The 13444-nt window shown below is 44.7% G+C and overlaps 1 protein-coding gene across 3 annotated transcripts in view; it reads left to right on the top strand.

The window, feature by feature from the left end:
• Nucleotides 1–2675: 2675 nt before the first annotated feature.
• The window catches only part of EPC1 (enhancer of polycomb homolog 1), a 124391-nt gene continuing 113622 nt past the window's right edge, over nt 2676–13444 (top strand). The window contains exons 1-2 of one of the 3 annotated variants that reach the window (XM_068235772.1): nt 2676–2694; nt 3654–3852. The gene's annotated coding sequence lies outside the window, so the exon portion shown is untranslated. Of the gene's footprint in view, nt 2695–3001; nt 3066–3356; nt 3442–3653; nt 3853–13444 lie in introns of those variants that run through there. The other 2 variants (XM_068235771.1, XM_068235770.1) reach the window with 2 other exon arrangements.

Genomic DNA, 13444 nt, shown 5'->3' on the forward strand with positions numbered 1-13444 from the left:
GAGTAATAGCAGCACTCCCACAGCCAACCTTGAGTGTGCCTAAAGCGGTGGCGCATGCACAGACCTGCCTAGCGTTGTGAATGATCTGATACCAACAGAATCGTTGGACCGAAAATTGGATCCATTTTCATGGATCCAGTGCCAATGTGAACTGGGCCTTATTTCTAAGGGATGTACTGCCACTACATTCAAATGAATGGAAGTGGTTTTTAAACGACGGTGACAGCAGTTGGCGTCATTCATATAATTGTCACGGTATATCCCGTTATCTCGTCCCAGAGGCTATGTGTACTGTCCATCCTAAGCTGCATTCGCAGTTCTGTGTCCCCCTACAGGCTCGAAATGTGATGGAATGACAGGAATCGATGCTAAACGCTTTTCTACACAGTAGCATAAAAGCGTTTAGCATTGTCTAACCGAGCCACCACCAGACCGAGCCACTGAAACAGTCCTATACTCACTCTATCTCTCTCCGTATTTTTTTATTTGATGTTCGGTACACATGATGGAATTTCCTGACAGATCAGTGGTTGCATTGTGTGTAGTACCTGTCCAAACAGCTCCCGAATGATAACCAGATCGATTTTTAATGATAACTTCCCAAAATGAATACGGTTATTGATCGGGCATGCCAGAAATAATCTGTGTGATCTCGTCAATCGGGCAAGAAGTTTGATTGTATCTTTTCAGCATAACACTAAAGGTGGCCATACATCAGGCGACTTGGTGGCTGATCGACCATCCGATTTTATTATTATAATCGAATCGGATGAAAAACGGTGAAGCCAAGTGCATGCCCGACTGACGATGCGCCCAATTTCAGGTTGAAATTGGTTGCATGTACCGATTGGACAAACTGCAAGATGTTGGGCCGACATACTCAATTGGGTGCATGGTGGTAAAGGCATATAATATCAGAACAATCGACAAAATCCTAGTGCTGTCCCCCCAGTGTAAAGTCACATGCGCACCCCTGTATACACCAGCAACCACATGGGGCACAACGGCACGTGTATGTGGATGGAGGGCGGATCAGAAAGAGATCTGTTTCTTGGTTGATCAGATGATGTATGGGCACCTTAAAGAGAAACCGTACCCAAGAATTGAACGTCATCCCAATCAGTAGCTGATACCCCCTTTCCCATGAGAAATCTTTTCTTTTTCTCAAACTGATCATCAGGGGGCTCTGTATGGCCAATATTGTGGTGAAACCCCTCCCACAGTGTGATGTCAGGACCATGGTCCTGACAGTTTCCTGTCTGTGAACCTCATTGTATTGTGGGAAACAGCTGTTTCCAACTGCCAAAAAAGCAAGCAGCAGCTACTTCCACTGAGATCACCTGCCAGCAGTAAAAAATGTCACCATGTGATAAAGGTCAGAATGTAAATCAGAGAGAGGAAAGAAAGATTTTACAATGTGCAAACAGCGACTACATCATTTATACATAATTATTGTAAAAATGAAGCACTTTATTTTCACTGGAGTTCCTCTTTAAGGAGTACCTGAGACGGGGAGGGAGAAGAAAATGATACATACCTGGGGTTTCCTCCAGGCTGATCGATCCCTCGTCGTCCTCCTCCACCACCTGAACCGTCTGCAATTGGCCCCAGAAAGTCCTTCAGTTGGCGCAGACAGCCGCATGTGCTCCCCATTGCCGGGAGCGTCCTGCACCTGTACAGTAGTACTGCACTGAGCAGGCGCAGAATGCTTCTGGTGACGAGGGCACGCACACGGCTGGGCCGCACATGCACAGAACGCCCAAGACTGGAGGACTTTCGTGGCCAATTGCAGAGGATCCAGACAGCGGAGGAGGATGGCGAAGGAACGGTCAGTCTGGAGGAAGCCCCATTTATATTTTTTTTCTTCCTTTGCAATCTCCGGTTTACCTTAAAGGACAACTGATGCGAGAGGTATATGGAGGCTGCCATATTTATTTCCTTGAACAATACCAGTTACCTGTCTGTCCTGCTTATCCTCTGCCTTATCCTTACAGCCATAGACTCTGAACAAGCATACATCAGATCAGGTGTTTCTGACATTATTGTCAGATCTGGCAAGATTATCTGCATGCTTGTTTCAGGTGTTATTCAGACACTACTGCAGCCAAATACACCAGGAGGGCTGCCAGGCAACTGGTATTGTTTAAAAGACAACTGAAGTGAGAACAATATGGAGGCTGCCATATTTATTTCCTTTTAAACAATACCAGTTCCCTGGCAGCCCTGCTGATCCGTTTGGCTATGGTAGTAGTGTAGCCTGATCTTCCTATGCTTGTTCAGGGGCTATGGCTAACTAAAAGTATTAGAGGCAAAGGATCAGCAGTGTAGCCAGGCAACTAGTATTGCTTAAAAGGAAATAAATATGGCAGCCTCCTTATCCCTCTCGCTTCAGTTGTCCTTTAAAAGGAAATAAATATAGTAGCCTCCATATACATCTCACTTGAGTTGTCCTTTAACAAGCATACAAAAATGCAGAAAGGGCAAATCCACTGGGAACCCGGGACAGAAATGTCAGGTCCCAGTGGGCCTGAAGGGGAAGCAGCAAGCTCCCCAGCCTGCGTGCAGCCAGCAGAGCCACACTCCAGATCCAGCAGCAGCATTACAGCCTACTGAGAGCGCCTGAGTCAGCTCTGCAATGAAAAGACACCCAGGCATCACATTTCACCACCAGCCCACTGCATTCGCGACGCCAAGGTAGGTGAAAGAGCTCATACATATGCAAATCAGCAAGTTTTCACATAGCAGATTCATGCAAATCCTCCATGATTGGCGGCTGATCCCCAGAACAATGATCTGCCTCTGGAAAGTTTGAGGCTGACAAAGGCTGCTGTCACCTCTGCAGGAATCCAGGCAGCAGCAGACCTTTTTTTTCCCTCTCTCACTCTCTCTACCCCCCCCCCCTTTTTTTTTTTAGATTTTTTTTTTCACTTTTTCTCGTGGAGGGGGCCGATCATATTGTTGATCTTTACCACTTCCCGGGGAGAGAAGGGAGGGGCAGGAGGCGGTTCCTCCGAACTCACTGCCATGGCCATTTTGATTGTGAGCAGCATGCTATAATCTTGCCAGTAAGTGAAAACTGATCCTCTGCCTGCACACTGGCTGGATCAGACACCTATAGATGTATTGCAGGGGAGAGAGGGGGTTGCTCACTGCTGTTGGGTGCGGTGCAAGCTGGGCGATCAGACCCTACACAGCCATAGGATCAGCCCTCATCCTCCATGGAATGCCTGGTCAGATCCATCAGATCAGCATTACATTGTAACAACTTGCATTCCCCCCAATGACATCATTCCAGTCTGATTGAATTGTGGAGGTGTAATAGGGGAGGGCTGTAAACAGATCAATCTGCTGCTCAGATGGGGCTGGGAAGCTATCAGTGAACAATAGGGTTGTGCAGTGGGCACAGTCAGGTGCCATAGTTTAGCTTTCACATAAAAACAGGTTTGTGTTTGTATGATAGGAGTTTAAAATGGCACACTGCCTTTTTTTTTCCAGGCTGCAGAAGGGGAGGGGGGAGAGCTGGGGGATAGTGCAGACTGAGGGACACTGCCCTCCCATCCAATCACAATCCGCCTGTTAGCCATTGCAAAGTTGTTAACCCCAGAGTCTTGTGTCTGCCTCTGCTTCTAATCTTTCTTCTCTTCTTTACAAAGCTTGGAAGATTGCAGAAGGAACCTCTGTCTCAATCAGACACCATGGAACTAAGTAGGACTTCTTGTTTGCCCTGCCATTTCAAGATCTGTGCACAGCCATCTGCTGCTGGGAAATTGTTTGCTAGACCTCAGCTCTTCAGTTTATATTGTTTTAATCATTCCTTTGGCTTGACAACCCCCTACACCTCCTCCCCAAGAGGTAAGTTCAGCATCAATTTCAAGTCCCCCCCCCTTCCTAAAGTATTAGTAAAAAAAAAATAAAAAGTGGGTGGGATCTGTTTAATTTTAAAAAATATATATTTTTGCCTACTTTTTAATTGTGTATTGGAAATGCTGTCTTGTCATCCTCTTTATTTTGTAGATGTGTTGGATTTTTTTTACCCTGCAAAAGCTTTCAGCCTGGTATAGCTGCAGTGCGTTCTAGACAGTATTTTTATATACAGTGTACATGTGTTTTATTATTTGCCTAGGTGCTGTGCAAATATTGTGTCAATGGGCTTTGGAATATGTTGTTCATCTGTTTCTGCATTGTGTTGTGGTTGCTGTGAGAAGTGACTGGTGATTTTAGGTCTTGTAATAGGATCCAAACAAAAACCCTGCAATGATATTTAAAAACAGGTATGTTTTTAAAGGTTCCTGGAAAAATAATAATAGAAAATTAAATATATAGCAACAGTTTCATTGTAGCAGTAGATCTGGTGTGGGTGGCTTGCAGAATGATTTTTGTATGGTTGGTTTAATACAAAGTGGGCAGAAGGAGGAGAGTTGTAGAAGAGATTTTTTTATTCTGATCTAAGTTATGGCTGGTACTAAATGGTGGTTGTTCACATTTGGTGAAGATCAGCTCCCCTGTATGACGATCTCTGGGTGTTGTATGCTACTGGTGGGATGATCTATTGCCTATATACAGCTTTCCTGACTGCTTGTATTTCAGCAAAAGACAATTGCCTACATATTGTTTATTTTGCATCTTGCTTTTTGTGTGAATGTATTTTTTTTTTTTTTTTGCACACGGTGGGAGTTTGTCTTTTAATACATTGATCTGTGTTGGTGGCGCTGTAGTGCTCTTAACCAATTTTATGTCAGTTACACTAAGATAAAGGGGAGAGAGGTGGGGCAAGGTTTGATCTGATCTGTGTACATTCTATGCTACAGATCTGTAATTGTCTCTGTGCACAGGGATGCAGGTGCTGATGAGGCACTGGAGATATCGGCTATTTTAAAAAAAAATTTTAATTGTTTTTCCTTGCACGCATTGGCTGGTTTTAGAGCAAGAATCAGAAAAGATCTGCATTTGTGTCAAACAATGGCAGTCAGGACAATATGTGATCTATTTTCTAGGCTACTGAGCCTTGCAAAGGAGGATTATGTTGCAGGGTTTTAATATTTTCCTTTCTTGATCGTCAAGGACACTGTGTGAGAATTAAGGATGGTCTCCGAAATCGAATCAAATAACGACATTAAATTAAGTATATACGATGCAGAAATAATTGACTAAAAACCCTGAACTTTTCACTTTTGGTAAACCAGTCTTAAAATGAAAATATTAATAAAAAGTAAAGGGGGGGGGAGCATATAGATCTATATCTCTCTTATAATTTAAGCATGCATTTCATGCATTAAGAAGTGTATATTTAATCCAGGATAAATTCTCCCTTCTGCTTTTTTCAATATGAATATAAAGTAATTTTCCAAATTAAAATTAATTTATTTTGTGTTTGTGTGCACATTATATACGAAGTCGAGGTTTAAATTCAAGTTTGAGATGGAACAGCTTACAATATTGATGTAATGTGCATCAATCTTTATTACTTTATATTAGAAATGAAATACAAAACTACCTCAGAACTGACTAGGCATAAAAAGACAAAACAAAGCACAATAAGAACAAGTAATACAACATAGTAAAAAGTGAGCAAAAAAGTACAAGAGGAAAACTGAAGTTTTTTGAAAAGTTACACTTAAGTCCATTTTAGGGATGTGTGTTCAGCTACAAACAAAATGGCTGTGCTGGTAGTGTTGAGCATTCTTATTAGAGTTAGTTTCAGACATGACTTAACTCTGGATGTGTTGATTTAAATGTAATTATTGAAATGGCGGATTGGCTGAATTCATCATTTACCTCATAGAAAAGTTAAAACTTTCTTTGAGTTTTGTTCGCAGCTAAGAGAGCCCATAAATGTTGTAGGATTGTTGGATGAATTTACATGATTTGTTTAGCTTTAGGGCCATTTCACATGATCAACTGTGTAGCGTAGACTTGTAGCTGGCAACATGACAAGTGTAGGTTACTACACATTGCTGCTAGTGTGAGGCAGCTATTAGTTGCTGCATTGGATGAGGGCAACTACAGCTGGAAGTTTGTAGGTGTTGCAAATCTCTTCTTCTACTTGTTGCTCATGTGTCATAGGGCTGAAGGTCATGTGATCACGGAACTGTAATGATGTCCCGAGGCCTCAGCACTGATTTTCAGCCGCTACAATGCAAGTTTATGCGATTATGCCTATAGATCGTTTTTTTGATTGACTCCAATGGACTTTGATTTTAGGGAATAATGATCAGCAGAGCTGGAAAATGCAGGGCTGTGGAGTTGGAGTCAGTCAAGGAGTCGGAGCAGGTTTGGTTACCTGGAGTTGGTGGTTTCATAAACAGGAGTCGGATGATTTGTGTACCAAATACACAGCCTTGGTAAGTATTAAAGGAGTTGGAGCCATTTTGGGTACCTGGAGTTGGAGTCGTGGTTTCATAAACTGAGTCAGATGATGATTTTGTACCGACTCTACAGCCCTGGGAAAATGCGGGGTAAAGCTGTGTAAGTATTTTAAACTTCTGTCGCCTGAAATGGTCATTTTTTGATTGTTTTGGGTGGTGGTATATTCCTGTTCCAATGTTCCACCACTTTTGTCCGTTCTCCACTCTTTGCTAAACTGACAGTGAACGGCTCCTATTTTATAAATAGGTGCCATTCGCTTTTGTCATTCTGCAATGGATCTGTGAGATACATTGCAGTGAGCAGACCGCAGTTTTGTGCAGTCTCGATAATCCCAGACAGGTGGATGCTTTCCCCCATATAGCCTATGAGGTAACGCATCTGCCCCAGGCTCCAACCGGACCACAACGGGCCATCGGAGCTGACACTGCACTGTATAATCCTGCTGGTCGCATGTGGTCTGGCTCAAGTGGGAACCGAGCCTTAGGGTTCAAACCCACAAGCAGCCTTTTCTAAGCGCTAGTGATTTGAAAACCTCTTGCTAATGCAGTGCTATGGGGGATTTTAAAGGGAAGGTCCGAGGTGATTAAAAAGCAAAAATCTACTTACCTGGGGCTTCCTCCAGCCTCTGGTAGCCGTCTTGTGCTTTCGCTGCAGCACCTCTCCCCGCCTGGGGTCCCCTCCGGTACAAAATGCTTCAGCGCGCGGCTCACGGACTCGCTCTGAAGTCATCCGGACTGTACTGCGCAGGCGCAGTAGTTCTGCACCTGCGCAGTACAGTCCGGATGATGTCAGTGCGACTCAGTGAGCTGCATGGTGAAGCGCAAGTAGATGCCGACCTGGCGAGGTTGGCATCTACACCGGAGGGGACCGGGAGCCACCGGAGCTGCGGCGAGGACACAGGATGGCTGTCAGGGGTTGGAGGAAGCCCCATGTAGATTTTTGCTTTTTGATCATCTCAGACCTTCTCTTTTAATAAGATAAAATCGCTCAAATGGGAACACACCCATAGCATTACATTAGCAAGAGCTTTTAAAATCACAAGCGCTTAGAAGTGGCTTAGTAAGGTACTGCTAGTGGGTTCCTGGCCTTACAGACACGCTGCTGATGTGTCTGCTGGGCAGCCTGTTCTGTTGTATGAAGCTGGGAGGAAGAGCAAGAAAGGTCTTGCTGATGGGGCTTAAATAGACAGTCTCACAAGAACAAGAGACATTGATTTGTTAGTGATGGTGTTCAGATTCTGCAAATCAACTTCATGTCACCCGAATAAAGCCAAACACCACCCTTTAGTATGAACTCGCAGACATGGTCAGGGACACTTCACTTAATTGCGCTTCACAGCATGTTTCATGTGACCCCGAGGCTTCTGCCTTCCAAATTTGGAAGGAGGAAGAATTGGTGTCATGTGAAACGCGCTGTGCAGCTCAAGTAATGAACTGACTCTGTCCGCTTGTTGCATTGAAGCGGCGCTCGGCAGTATTCAGGTGTTCCAAATTCAATATTTGAAAACCACCAATATTGTTAGCAATCTAGAAGTGAGTACCATTCACCGTTACTGTCGCCGGCAGGGATCAGGATTCAACCTCTCTTCTGTCATTGTGGGTCGGCATTCGGTCTATGGGCTAGCTACACCTTCTGAGAGGGAGGAGGGACCACACATGGCACACAATGGAGCAACTTAGAGTGGGAGAGGTAACAATAATAGCCTCGACCTATACAATCTGGCACTCCATATCTCTTTGTGACACAGTTACTGCCGTACATACACTAGATTCTTGGCAGAGGTGACCATGACTGGCCACCCTCTAGCACATGCATGTCAAACTCTGATCTGGCCCATGGAGCCATCAAATTTGGCCTGCAAATGGTTTCCCCGCTTTGCATTGTATTTGGCCCTTTCTAGACCACCAGGGAACCTTTTTATTGGGGGTAAAGCCCAAGATCACCAGGGAAGCCATATGGAGGAGCGAGGGGGGAAGCACTACGCACCAGGGAACTGTATAGGGGCGGGAGGGAGGTTAATAGACACCAGGTAACTGTATAGGGAAAAGAGGTGAGTCACTAGACACCAGGGAACTGTTTAGGGATTGGGGGGGGGGGGGGGAACCACTAGACACCAGGGAACTGTATAGGGATTGGGGAGGGGGAACCACTAGACACCAGGGAACTGTATAACGGAGGGGGTCACTAGACACCAAGGAACTGTAAAAGGAAGGGAGGTGGCCACTAAACATTGAGGTTGGCCCGCGACATGGTCCCAGTGTTCAGTATCGGCCCACTTTGTATTTGAGTTTAGCACCCCTGCTTTAGCATGTGTATGAGGCTTTAGATATATTGTTCTCTTGACCACCTTAGTAACATTGAAAGGGACACCTGTACTCACTGGACATTTTTTTACCAAAGACCATCATGTTTACGTGCCTTTGCTGACAGAACGGTGGTTTTATAAAGCATCTGCCGGTACAAAACAACTGCACTGCAGCGAGAGTGATGGATTCCAATCAGATCTAATCACAATCTGTAGGGGAGTGCTTCGTCTTGATATTCCCCAGCCAAACATACTTGATGAGAGACTATTGATTGGGAACAGCAGTGGGCCATTGTCATGGGGAACAACTTGTAGCTAATATTAGAAACTAACGGGCAAAAAATTCTAGTCCAGCATAAACCGCTAACGAATTTCTGTGGCTGGCAATTCAGAAGAGAACTACCACTGTGTTACAAACTCGCGTCAATACATTAAAATAAGAGGGTAATATTGTAACAGCTCATCACTGACATTAGCTCTGTTTCAGTAGTTTTTCCACAAAATACTCTTCCATCACCTGGCAAGTAAGTAAACTAAAATGACACTTAAAGTGTACCTGAGGCAATATGTTCTATAGCTCCACCACCGACATGATGTTATAGCTCTTTTATTTGAAACAAGTCTGCAATGACAGACAGCTGTTTCGGGCAAAGCTTTGCCTGAAACAGCAGTCTGTCATTGCAACCGTATTTCAAATAAAAGAGCTATAACATCATGTCGGTGGTGCCGACCCATCTTTGAGCTATAATACATCATACCCCTGGAGGCGCTGGCAATATGTGACATGATTAGATAAACATTTATAACCAGGCTGTTTTTACTTGTTTTATTTTGCTGCCTAAAGAGTTAATTTCTAGGCATGGAAGTGGCAGCTTCTGTCATGTCTGGGAATATAGTAAACATCATTGATAAGCAAATTACAGCCGTAAAAGTTTTCCTGGCAGAATACAACTTTTGAGGGCAGGGAGAGAGAAATACATGAACTACTGACCTTTTTGTAAAGCCCCGTCTACACTGTGAGACATTGCGGCGATCCGGCGGCTCGATTAGCCGCCGGATCGCCTCTTCCGCGTACCCGTCGCGTCCCCGCTCGCGCGCCGCATTCGATTCCCCGCTGGCGCCGCTTATCTTCCGCTCGATTCCCTGCCATTGTCCCCTCGCGGGGAGCGAGCAGGGAATCGGCGGTGCGGAGATCCGTCCTGTCGGATCTTATCAATCAATTGATAAGGAGCATCGCGGCTGCATCTACTCGTGTAGATGCGGCTTTACTCTGGGACACCTAATGGGCTGCCACTGATTAGAGACAGTAAAACATTCAACCTACTTAGTAAATTATTAAATCTAAAAGAAAACCCTGGGATACCTAAAAGTCATTTTTAGGAGTAGGAGGATAAATATAGGTAATTTTTTATCTCATCAGTTTATTTTTTTATCTCAGGATCACTTTAATGTGATCCTGCGCTGAGAGATGAGGAGCTTTTCATATTTAGACCCTTTTAAACAATGCCATCAGTTTGGACTTCCTGCTGATTCCATTCCTCCAATACTTAAAAGGACAACTGAAGTGAGAGGGATATGGAGGCTGACATATTTGTTTGTTCTTAAACAATGCAGATTGCCTGGCTGCCCTGCTGATCCACTGCTTCTAATACTTTTGGCTATAGACCCTGAACTAGCATGCAGTTTAGATGTTCCTGACAAAAATCTGACAAGATTAGCTGCATGCTTGTTACGGTGTGTGCTTCAGACGCTACTGCAGCCAAAGATATCAGCGGGATGCCAGGCAAGTGGTATTTGTTTAAAAGGAAATAAATATGGCAGCCTCCATATCCCTCTCACTTCAGTTGTCCTTTAAGCCACTGACCCAGAACAAGTATGCCAGTCACATGAGCTGGGTTATATCTGACCACACTAGCCCTATGCTTGTTTCAGGTTTGTGTATCGGCTGCTTTTGCGGACAGAAAAATCAACAGGACACCCAAGCAATTGGCATTATTCAAAAGGATAGATATGGCAGCCTCCGTCTTTCCCACCACTACAGCGGTCACTTTAAGGCCGGTTTTACATCTAAGATCAGCACAAATCAGCCCTCGTATGTCCCTGCGGCAACAGGGTCATGTGCATAGCACCACCACCCTCCCCCCGCTAGGGGCGTATTCCCTGCTGGGCAGGAAGTACATCACTGAGATTCCCGACGGTCGTGTTACAGCGCACTCCCTTTGTTTACACTTGCTGCATTGCCAAATGACTTGCATTGCGGTAGGCACAGATCATGCAGCAACTCCCTGCAGACGTTGCGTTTAGAATGTGGTGGTTTGCTTCCGGAGCACCATGTTGCATCGTGATAAGTGTCCAAGTGTCCATAGAGAGAGCAAGCATAGCAAGGTGAAAGACTTGCATCAGGTGCACAGATTACAGGGGCAGCATGTTTGTACTGTGTGTTTACACTAACAGCATGCAGTCAGAGTAGGAGGAGAAGCAATAGGAGAGCGAAGTGAAGAGGTCATCATTGGGGAAAGCAGCTTGTTGTGCTGTGTGAGAAGTCTGACAGTGAGTGAGGAGGGGGGAGTCAGGAAAATCTAGAACCAGACCTGGACCTAGATCCTGACAGTTTCCTGTCTGTGAGCGTTGGTGCATTGTGGGAAATATCTGTTTCCAACTGCCAAGCAACTAGTATCTCCCTCTGTGTATATGTATAGCTATAGAAAAAAAACCTTTTAGCTTATCGCATTGTTTGGAGGTCTGGTTATAGATAATAGCAGTTGATGCTGTTTTTTTTTTTTTTTTTTTCATGTCTTCCAGTAGTAAAGCTGATTGTGGATCAAACCATATGGACACATTATATGGCAAATATCAATAATTTCTTGATCTTGCTTCTATTTTTTAACTTCTCTCTAAAGTTCGACAAGTTTTTTTTTTTTTTTTTTTTTTTTTTTTTTTATTCTTGCACTTACCCCACCTACTGGAACCTATTTTATCATTTGCTGCCCCATAACCCCTCCTTTCTTCTCCAATGCACAGTACTTGCCTTTTTGGCTATCAATGCAAAGTATCTGTATAGTGCTTGCTCCCTGCAGTGTCGTCCTGACGATCAAGCCACGATTGTTGTGTGACACATTTAAAGGGATCCTGAACATGATGTACCTGCAAATGAATATTACATAGTTGCCTCATTGTTGGTTCCTTTCAGAAGCTCACCATTTTCTTCGAACTATAATTCCTTCCAGTTCTGACAAGATGTTGGCAGAACTGAAATATACCTGTTGCTGTCAGTTATATATCAGTTGCTATCAGTTATAACTGAAAGGACAGCTGATATGCAAGGTAATGTCCATGCTTCCCTATGGCTCAAGTGGACGATATTACAGTATAAAAGTGTGCTGACCAGGAAGCTGTTATGGGTTCATTGCCATTTTTAAAATGGAGGTTGGAGAATGACATCAATCACAGTGAACAAACCGGACGTAGGAGAGGAGAGATTGAGGAGTAGACCACATGGGAGGGAAGTATGATGTGTGTATGTTTATTTTGACTTTTAACTTTCAGTTCAGGTTCTCTTTAAGCCTGGTACCCGCTCTCAATTTTGATTGGCCAATGTTATCACCTCCATGTAGTTTGAGAGGTTATCTACACAATCGGCTCATAGTATTTAGAATGTGTTGTCGCTCATACGACATGGAGGTGATAACATTTGCCAGTCATTGGCCAATCAATATTGCATGCGTGTACCAGACTTTCAGCTTTGCTGCTAGCAGTTTGTAGCTACCTATGTAGTGTAAAGGTGCGTACACACGCCATATTTTCACAAACGACGGGTCCGTCAGACCCTCCCGCTGAGCGGATGTTCTGCAGACAGTCTGACAGACCCGTCGTTTGTAAAAATATGGCGTGTGTATGCACCTTAAATCTGTGTAGCTAGGAAATTGCTAGCAAGTGTGACTAGTACAGTAGATGGTGCTAGAAACCAGTAGGCCTCATTTGTTGATGGTGGTGGTATCACTGGCACAGAAATATGTTGAATCCCTTTATACAGCTGTCCGCAGAAAATGCACAATGAAGACTGGGGGATAGGATAAAGGTGCAACACTGGAAGCCAAGGTAATGTAGTGAGAGCATTTAGGCAGTAGAACAGTAGGTAATCTGATTATGCAAAAAAAAAGGACAGAAAAAGAAGAGTGGCTTTCGGTAGACTGGGTAAGGCCCGGTTCACATTAGCGTTCGCTATCCGGATTTTCCGGATCTGATCCGGACCGCATACTGTACAAACGGAACGTACGTTCCGCATAGCAATGTAAAGTCTATGCGGACGTTTACACGCGTCCGTTCCGTACAGTACGGAGCCGGATCGGATCCGGACTCCGGACTCTTTTCCAACATGCGCTATTTTTTTGGGTCCGGATCTCCGGCCCACGCACCCGGACCGGAGCCGGACCTGAGCCTGACAGCACCATCAGGAACACAGAAACCAATGGGGAACGGAAGGCACAGAACACACTGCCTACAAAAACCTGACGTTCTACCCCACTTCCTATGCGTATGCAAGCGGCCATTTCGGATGGGGACACATGGGCCAAGCATGTCTGGAGTGGAGCAGCAGTGACAGATGTGCTGGAGCTGTTTGGCAGAATGTCGGAGGTGGAGGTGAGGCCTACAGCGGAGGAACCTGATTCTACACGTGCACCCAGGTGCACCTTCTGCTGACCCCAACATTTTTTTTCTTCAAATTTTGCTATTTTTTGCCCACGGATCCGGATGGCAGCCTGATGGATGCCT

The sequence above is a fragment of the Hyperolius riggenbachi genome, chromosome 5 (assembly GCF_040937935.1).
Source record: "Hyperolius riggenbachi isolate aHypRig1 chromosome 5, aHypRig1.pri, whole genome shotgun sequence".
NCBI lineage: Eukaryota > Metazoa > Chordata > Amphibia > Anura > Hyperoliidae > Hyperolius > Hyperolius riggenbachi.